Source organism: Euphorbia lathyris, chromosome 7, assembly GCF_963576675.1.
Source record: "Euphorbia lathyris chromosome 7, ddEupLath1.1, whole genome shotgun sequence".
Lineage (NCBI taxonomy): Eukaryota > Viridiplantae > Streptophyta > Magnoliopsida > Malpighiales > Euphorbiaceae > Euphorbia > Euphorbia lathyris.
Window position 1 is genome coordinate 56,377,440 of NC_088916.1, and position 8,590 is coordinate 56,386,029.

Sequence of the window (8,590 nt, forward strand, 5' to 3'; positions counted from 1 at the left end):
CTATTCTTAAAAATGAGAATCATCTTTCATACTTGTCTGAGATAATTATAGAGTGTAGGGATCTTATGGCTAGGATTGAAAATGTATCAATCTCGTTCATTAAACGTTCAGCGAATGTAGCCGCTCATTGTTTGGCTAGGGAGGCTAATTCTTTATTTGTTCGTGGAGAGTGGAAATGTCCACCTCCGTTTCTTATCGATGTTTTGATTGCTGATATATCGTAATAATATTCTGATTGTTCTAAAAAAAAGGTAATTTTGATTAAAAAAAACACTAGGTAATTTATTAATAATAAATAATAACTCCTAAAATAAAAGATTTTAAATATGCAGTAACAACGTCTTGATTTTTCTCTCTGTGTGAGAGTTACCCCTGTTGAGGGTTTGTTTGCTTTTTTCGTCTGGTTTTCCACCGCTACCTCCGCCGCTTGTGTTTTTGTTTGGTTTTTCGGCCGGCGATATGTGCTACAGCCTTCACTTTCGCCGTGGTTGATTCCGTTTTACTGTTTCAATTAGGGCTCGGTCTGGTTTCTTTTCCGTTGACGCTCGGACTGGTTTCTTTTCTGTCGCCGCTCGGTCTAGTTTCTTTTCCGCCGCTGCTGTGTTTCTGGTGGTTTTTCCACGCTGGTGAGTGCTTCTTCTGATTATTTTCGCCTCTATGTTTCCGATTGGATTATCTGAGTCGGTGAATGCTTCTTTTGGTTACTTTGCTGTTGATTGACTACGACTGTGTTTTCTTATACTGTGTTCTGTTAATTGGTTTTTGATATTAAGGATTCAGTTTGTTTTTCTCCTAATATTGAGTGCTTCGATTGTGTTCTTCTGTATTCGAAGGTTTTGGTGGTTTTAATTTTGTATTTGAGTGGTTATCAATATGGATTTTTGCTCCTCTTGAGAGCCGTCTATCCTTTGTGAGGGTTTAGGGTTTTAGATTGGATTTCCATCATCATTCTACCTTCAATGACGGACGGAGTCGAACACTTACAGATCGTCGACGGTGGATTTGAATTCCTCGACAACGACATACATCAGGAGCCCAATAACTATGATCTATGCCTGATAGGAACGCTCGTTACAGATAAACCATTCAATTTTAATATATTCAAAAATCGGATGGCCAGTTTGTGGAGACCAGGTAGAGGATTAACGATTACGCATCTTGGTAGTAAATTGATACTATTTTGTTTTTATCACCAACATGATCTGCGTTGGGTGATTGAAGGGAGCCCATGGATGTTTGACAATAATTTGCTTGCCCTACAAGCAATCGGTATTGGAGAAGATCCATGTAATGTTTCACTGCACCTTGTTAAATTTTGGGTCCAAATACATGGATTGCCTGCGAATTTCTTTACATAAACTGTAGGACAAGCATTAGGGAATTATATTAGATCGTATGTTTCATATGATGAGAAGAATAGGTGGTCTAGTGAAAAAACATTTTTATGAATCCGCGTCTGTATTGATATCAGGCAGGCACTAAAGAAAGAGAAAAAGGTTCGCAGGGCTGGAGGTAATTGGGTAGTAGCAACATTTAAGTACGAGAAACTGCCTAATAGGTCACATTGATCGACATTGTGCTAGGTTCTTTGAATAGTCGATTGATGCAATTATGAGAGATTGGGACGTCAGTATCAGGGCCCCGAATAGAAGGAACAATTCTATGGGTGGGGAAAGATGGTTGAGGGAGGAATAGGAAGAGATGTCAACATGGCAGGAACGTACAGGGAAGAGTAAGGCTGGCCCGACAAACCTCTCGCTACTGATACAGAACCTGGGCATTGGAACAACTAGAAGGGAAGGAGGTATACCTACTACTGAGGGGAATGAATCGAATGTAGAAATTATTATCCCGGAAGAGAAAAAGCGAAAACGTTTGGAGGAAGGGGAAGACAGTATAGTAGTGGCAACGAAAGACTCATCCGACACTGACTGTCTAATGGATGATGATCTAATGGAAAGTATAGGGGGACAGAAGATGATTAATGTTCAAACAATTCAAATGGAGTCCATTCCAAAAAATGGTTCACAGGCAGGTCCGGAACAAGGGTCTGCCCAGGTATATGAAGATTCTGAGTTGGAACTGCCGTGGATTGGGGAATGCCAGGGCAGTTCCAGTTTTCTGTGAACTCGTAAGAGTTCATGCACCAGATGTTATATTCCTCTTCGAAACGGTGGTTTCTAAGTCACGAATTGAGTTTTTGCACAATAAAATAAAGTATGAAGGTTGTTTTTCTGTTGACTATATTGGACATAGTGGTGGAATTAGTGTGTTTTGGAAGGAAGCAACGATTGGTACACTTTTATCCTTCTCAAATAATCATATTGATTTAGAAATTTCTGATGTGAATAAAGGAAAGTGGAGAGTAACGGGCTTTTACGACTTTCCTGAAAGGAATCGCAGACGAGCATCTTGGGATCCTATTAGCTCTATTGCTGCTTCATCGCCACTACCATGGATCATTCTGGGGGACTTCAATGATTTATTATCCCCTGAAGATAAAAAAAGGGATGCATGATCATCCAAATTGGTGCTATCAGGGCTTCAGAGAAGCGGTAAATGATTGCGGGCTATTCGATATACCAATGGTGGGCTATCAATTCACATGGATCAGACATAGAGGGACAGAGAATGAAGTGCAAGAGAGACTGGATAGGGCTCTTGCAAATTCTTCATGGCATCAAATGTTTCCTTTTGCATCACTCGGTAACACAATAGCGCCCTTATCTGATCATAGTCCTATTTTACTAAGAACAAATCTGGATTCTGAAAGCAGACCTAGTAAGATGTTCATGTTTGAAAATAAATGGATGAGAGAAGAAGAGCTGGAAAGGACTGTACAACAGAGCTGGATGAGTTCAAATCATAGGTCGCTGCTTGACAGGTTTTCTGATTTGGCCGACTCGCTATCCAGATGGGGGCGAGGATTGCTGCAGGCTAAAAGAGAGGAAGTTCAGGAATGTCCAGTCCGTTTGGAACAGCTTAGGGACTTGTCGACGGGAAATGTAGCTGAGGAATATGAAGTCGTTCGGCTCAAATTAATCGACAGGCTCTTCAAAATGGAGGATCATTGGAGACAGCAGGCTAAAGTTCAATGGTTGAGAGAAGGTGACTCAAATACAAAAGTTTTCCATGCTGTTGCAAATGGCCGACGTCGAAGAAATAAAATCTCAAAACTGCAACGCGATGACGGGAACTGGGTATCTGATCCTGATGGGTTATGCGAAGTAGCAAAAGATTATTTTGTCAAATTGTTTGATGCAGGGACTTGTGCTGAGACCTTTGTTACTGATCTGATTAACCCTAAAGTTACTGATGCAGATAATGCTAGACTGGGAGAACCTTTTACAGTGGAAGAATTCAAGAATGCATTATTTGATATGCATCCTGACAAGGCTCCTGGTCCGGATGGATTCAATCCTGGTTTCTTTCAACGTTTCTGGGCTCTAGTAGGGGATGAGATTTATCAGGCTGGAAAATCGTGGCTCGCTTCGGGTATTTTTCCTCCAAAGCTCAATGATTCAATTATTGCCTTAATTCCTAAATGTGAGCAACCCACCTCTATGAAAGACCTAAGACCCATTGCTCTTTGCAATGTCATCTATAAAATAATCTCTAAAGTACTGGCCAATAGATTAAAGGTTTTATTACCTAACCTTGTGTCAGAAAATCAATCAGCCTTTATCAAGGGAAGATCTATTCATGATAATGTTCTCATTGCTTTTGAGGTTATACATAGTATGACACAGAATGTGGGTAGGAAAAAAGGAGAAGTAGCTCTCAAAATTGATATTAGCAAGGCTTATGACAGAGTTAGTTGGGAATATCTGGCTGATATGATGAAAAAATTGGGCTTCTCTGAATTATGGATAAAATGGATAATGCTATGTGTTACATCTGTAAGATATTCAATCAAAGTGAATGATAAGATTGTGGGATCTTTTTCTCCACAAAGAGGGTTACGACAGGGAGATCCTTTGTCTCCATACCTTTTTCTATTATGTGTGGAAGGCCTCTCTGCTCTTGTCACGGATGCGGAAAAATGAGGGATTGTACATGGTGTAAGAGTGTGTAGAAGAGCTCCGGCGGTTTCACATTTACTATTTGCCGATGATGCTTTTCTCTTTGTTAGGGCTGATATTGGTGAATGCAGGGAGCTGAAGAGGATTCTGAACACATATAAAGAAGCGTCTGGTCAGGCTATCAACTTTGCTAAGTCTGGTATTCTCTGTAGTAGCAAGGTTAATCCATTGCTTGCTGAGGGTGTACAAAATATCCTAGGGGTCCATAATACAATTAATACAGGAAGATACCTCGGATTACCCTCACTTGTAGGACGAAAGAAGAAGGCGATTTTTGCTCACTTGAAAGACATATTGTGGAAGAAGCTTCAAAGCTGGAGAGCTAAGCCGTTGTCGAAGGCGGGAAAAGCAACACTTATCAGAGCGGCTGGTCAGGCTCTCCCGGTCGATTTCATGAGTGTCTTTATGCTTCCCATATCGACAGCGGAGGAGCTACATAGAATGCTCAACTCATTTTGGTGGGGTAATAAAAAGGATGGGTCGCGCGGAATCAATTGGACTTCTTGGGAAAAGCTATGTATATCAAAAGAGGTTGGTAGGTTGGGTTTTAGAGATTTCACTGCCTTTAATTTAGCAATGCTGGGAAAACAAGGATGGCGGTTACAGTCATCTCCAAATTCTCTTGTCAGTAAAGTTTACAAAGCCAAATATTATCCAGATGGGGATTTTCTGAATGCAAGATTAGGCTATTCGCCTAGCTATATTTGGAGGAGCATTTGGGGCTCTCAGTTATTGCTTCAAAAAGGAGGGAGATGGAAGATTGGTAATGGTAAAGATATTAATGTGTGGGGTGATCCATGGCTACGGGACTCGCCTTCACTGACGATCACAACTCCGACAATGGCGGGTTTGGAGAATTTGCGAGTTGCTGATCTGTTTATTCCCAATTCGATTGAATGGGATGTTGAAATGCTGCAAGAACTCTTTTCTGAACAGGATATTACAACTATTATTAGAACAACACCGCGACTTGGGGGAAGAAGGGATCAATTTATTTGGCATGAATCAAAGAATGGTGATTATACTGTAAAGAGTGCCTATAGACTAGCGACGGAAGGAATTACAAATAGTCAGAATCTTCATATTGAGGGTCTATGGCAATCTATATGGAAAGCGGAAGTCCCCTACAAAGTTTGATATTTTATCTGGCGTCTGGTAAGAGACTGTGTTCCTACGCGATGGAAACTTAGATCAAGAGGAATACCTGTGGAAGATGAATGTGTATTATGTTCCTTGGATATGGAAGACGTATGGCACCTATTCATCCTTTGTCCCAAAATTCAGGAAGTGTGGAGAGAAGCAGGTCTTGAAAGCATTATTGAACGAATCAGTGATGACGCGGAGAATTTCGCTTCATTCTTTTTCCATTTCTGCAGGGTGGGCGGTACGTCACAGGTGGAGAATGTTGGGGTTTAGTGTCCTAAGACAATTGTTCTAGGATACAAACTTAATGTAAATGAAGTGTTCTTTATATCGTTTGTTTTAATGAGATATGGTTTCATAACTATATAAATGCAATCCCTTTTTAGAACTAAATAAAGTCTAATAAAAGGAAATCCATAAGTTTGTTTAAAGTGATTATAAAGTGTTCATACAAGAATGAAGTGAGACGAAACTTTATGATAAACTAATAAACTTAAAACCACCCAAGTCAAGTAATATGTTTAGGATTGACATATCACTGCTGAGACTTGCATGTAACAATGTCTTCTGTCGAGACAGAAAGCTGATCTCACAAGCTTCATATATACAGATATCTGGACAGTTACATGGATCCAATGAAAAGAAGTTCATTAGGATTGGGGACCCGACTTGAGATAACATGATGGGTAGATTCATCCTTGTCACGTGTTCATCTCATTGGTATTAATATGTATAAGTAATCCTCAGACTCAAAGGAATGTTAATTGGTGATTCTGGATTACGGAATGTGATGCTTTGATCCTGTTGTAACACGATCCATAACAGAGATGACTCTGGGGTGTGAACGGCAGACGTTGGGTATCACAGAAAGTAATTGCAGGATAATTATACATTGGATTGAGCATTTGTCACTCCCGATAAATGGGAGATACGTCCATGGATCGCTTGTGGAAGACTCGACTCTAAATCCTTGCAAGGTGATAGCTTAAGACTTGAAATACAGATTTCACTTAACCTATCTAATTGGAGTTGACTCGGCCTGTACAAGTAAAATGAACGTCTCGCTATATGTGACTTGACATTATCCATAGTCATAAGATTTAGTTCAAGGATGTAGTTGACAAAGGATCGAATTATACTGTAACTAATACGGAAAGGTCAACGACAGAATCAACCTGTCTTCTTATAGCTCTGGGGGAATGTTTCGGATTTGCTAATCACATTTCGCGTACTTATTCCGTTATGCAAAGATTAAATATAATTCTGTGAAAATTAATTTAATAGTTGCATACGGCTAGAAGCACTAAGAACCTAATGGGTCACACATAAGACTTGGAGCCCAAAAGAGAAACAGATGTTAATTAATTAATGGAAGCCCAACTGAATCCACTAAGGTCCAGTATATAGGGGGGCGATTTTCATGTATGAAAATACATGAATAATTTAATTTTATTTTAACAATTCTAATTAGATTATGATTGTGAATTAAATTAATTAAAGGATAAATAAGTTAGGAGTTTTAATTTGATTAAATTACTCCTATTATTATCCTATAAGGTTACTATTATTATCTTTATATTTAAGATATAATTATAGATAATAAATAAGAATTATATTCCGAATTAAATTCTTATTCAGTAACCTAATTCTATCTAACTAGGGTTTAGATACAAGAGAATATAAATACCCCCTATATGTGTGATTTTCGAAACACACTAGAGCAACCAAGAGAGAGAATTTCGACCCCCCTAGACGAGGACGAAATAATCCACCGCTTTCTACCGATTCAATTGATTTCATCTCTTTCTCTTTATCCTTGATCTTGTGTTGACTTATTAGAGACAATCTATACTTGATTGTTTTCACGGTTGATCACTAACTTGATTTGGGTTGTGTTTTGTTTTGTGCTCGTGAACTCGGAGTAAGAGTTGAGGGCACTTCGCTTGCAACGGTAGATAGTTCGTCAAAAGGTATTTCCTTCTATCCCTCTTTATATGAAATAACGATTAACAGATCTTGGGTTAATGGAAAAAGGTTAAAATTTTTATATTTCCGCTGCCATTAGTTAGCCTTATTTTCCTTCAGAGAACTTGATGATGCTCCTCTGGAGCTAGTGGCGCGCAAGGAATGAAAAGCTATGGAAACAGACAACTACTTCAGCAGCAGGAATAATCACTGGCAGCAATAGGTGCCTACGGGACTGGAAACTGGCGAAGGCGAGACGAAATCCGGGAGGAAATGCTGCTACTCGGAACTGCTGCGAGAAGATGTGGCACAAACCACCGCCTGAAGTGTTATCTTGATACACAGATGCTAGTATTTTCACTATCCTTGGAAAAACTGGCAGCGGATCGGTGTTCCGAGATGCTAACGGAACATTTCTGAAAGCTAGAGTTGCGATGGTTGAAGGATTGATGGAGGTGAGGGAAGCGGAAGCGTGGTCTTTGCTGCAATCAGTTAAGTGGGCTGCTGAATTGGGTTATGGAAAAGTTCTATTTGAAACCGATTCACAGATTTTGACAAAGGCGCTTCTGTCTGACAAAACGGATCATTCTGAATTTGGAGATATTGTCACCCAATGCCAGACTCTCATGTTCGCTAACAAAGGATTTACTATCCAATTTATCAGAAGACAAGCAAATAGCTTTGCTCATGCCTTGGCAAGAGCGGCTTCCCAACATGCTAGTCCGAGTTTTTTTGATGTTATACCAAGTTTTATTCCTTGTTCTGTATTAAACTTTTGTCATCTTTTGGCCCATTAATGAAGCTTTATTTTGAAAAAAAATAAAATAAAAGATTTTAATTATAACAAACACCCCCTTAAACTAAACAGATTGCTTAGTTCACTTCTCGTGATTCACATTCTTCATAGTAAGCCTCTAATCTTCTGAAATTGCTCTAACTTGAGTGGTTTAGTTAGAATGTCCGCAACCTAATCATGTGAGCCGCAATTTGAACTGAAATATACCTGCTCCTTTTGTGCAGTACTGGATTTTTTTGACAATTTTATTATTGAGTTATTGTCACAAAATATAGTTGTGCACTCAGCACCATCGCAACCAATTTTTCTTAAGAACCATCTTCATCCACATTACTTGATAAGAGCATGCTTCTGCTACATATTTAGCCTTCATTATCGATAATGTCACAGTTGGTTGCTTTCTAGATGGCCAAGCTACTGCCTCCGAACTCATAATGGGTGATTAATGTTTGGATTGTATTATGATAGTCCTCCCCAAGGTTTTTAAACAATAAAGATGGTAATAAGTGCATCGGAAAAAGGTTTCATGAAGCAGCCAAGTCATCCACAATTGTTTTAATGTTCTCTATGTATTCACTGACAGTCATATCATTATTTTTAAGAT

The 8,590-nt window shown here is 39.2% G+C and overlaps 1 long non-coding RNA gene across 1 annotated transcript; it reads left to right on the forward strand.

Moving 5' to 3' along the window:
* The first annotated feature begins 344 nt into the window (after positions 1-344).
* LOC136235017 (uncharacterized) lies at positions 345-8,106 on the forward strand. Its single transcript, XR_010691611.1, has 3 exons — positions 345-626; positions 7,152-7,195; positions 7,311-8,106. It is a non-coding gene; the product is annotated as an uncharacterized lncRNA (long non-coding RNA).
* The last annotated feature ends 484 nt before the right edge of the window (positions 8,107-8,590 follow it).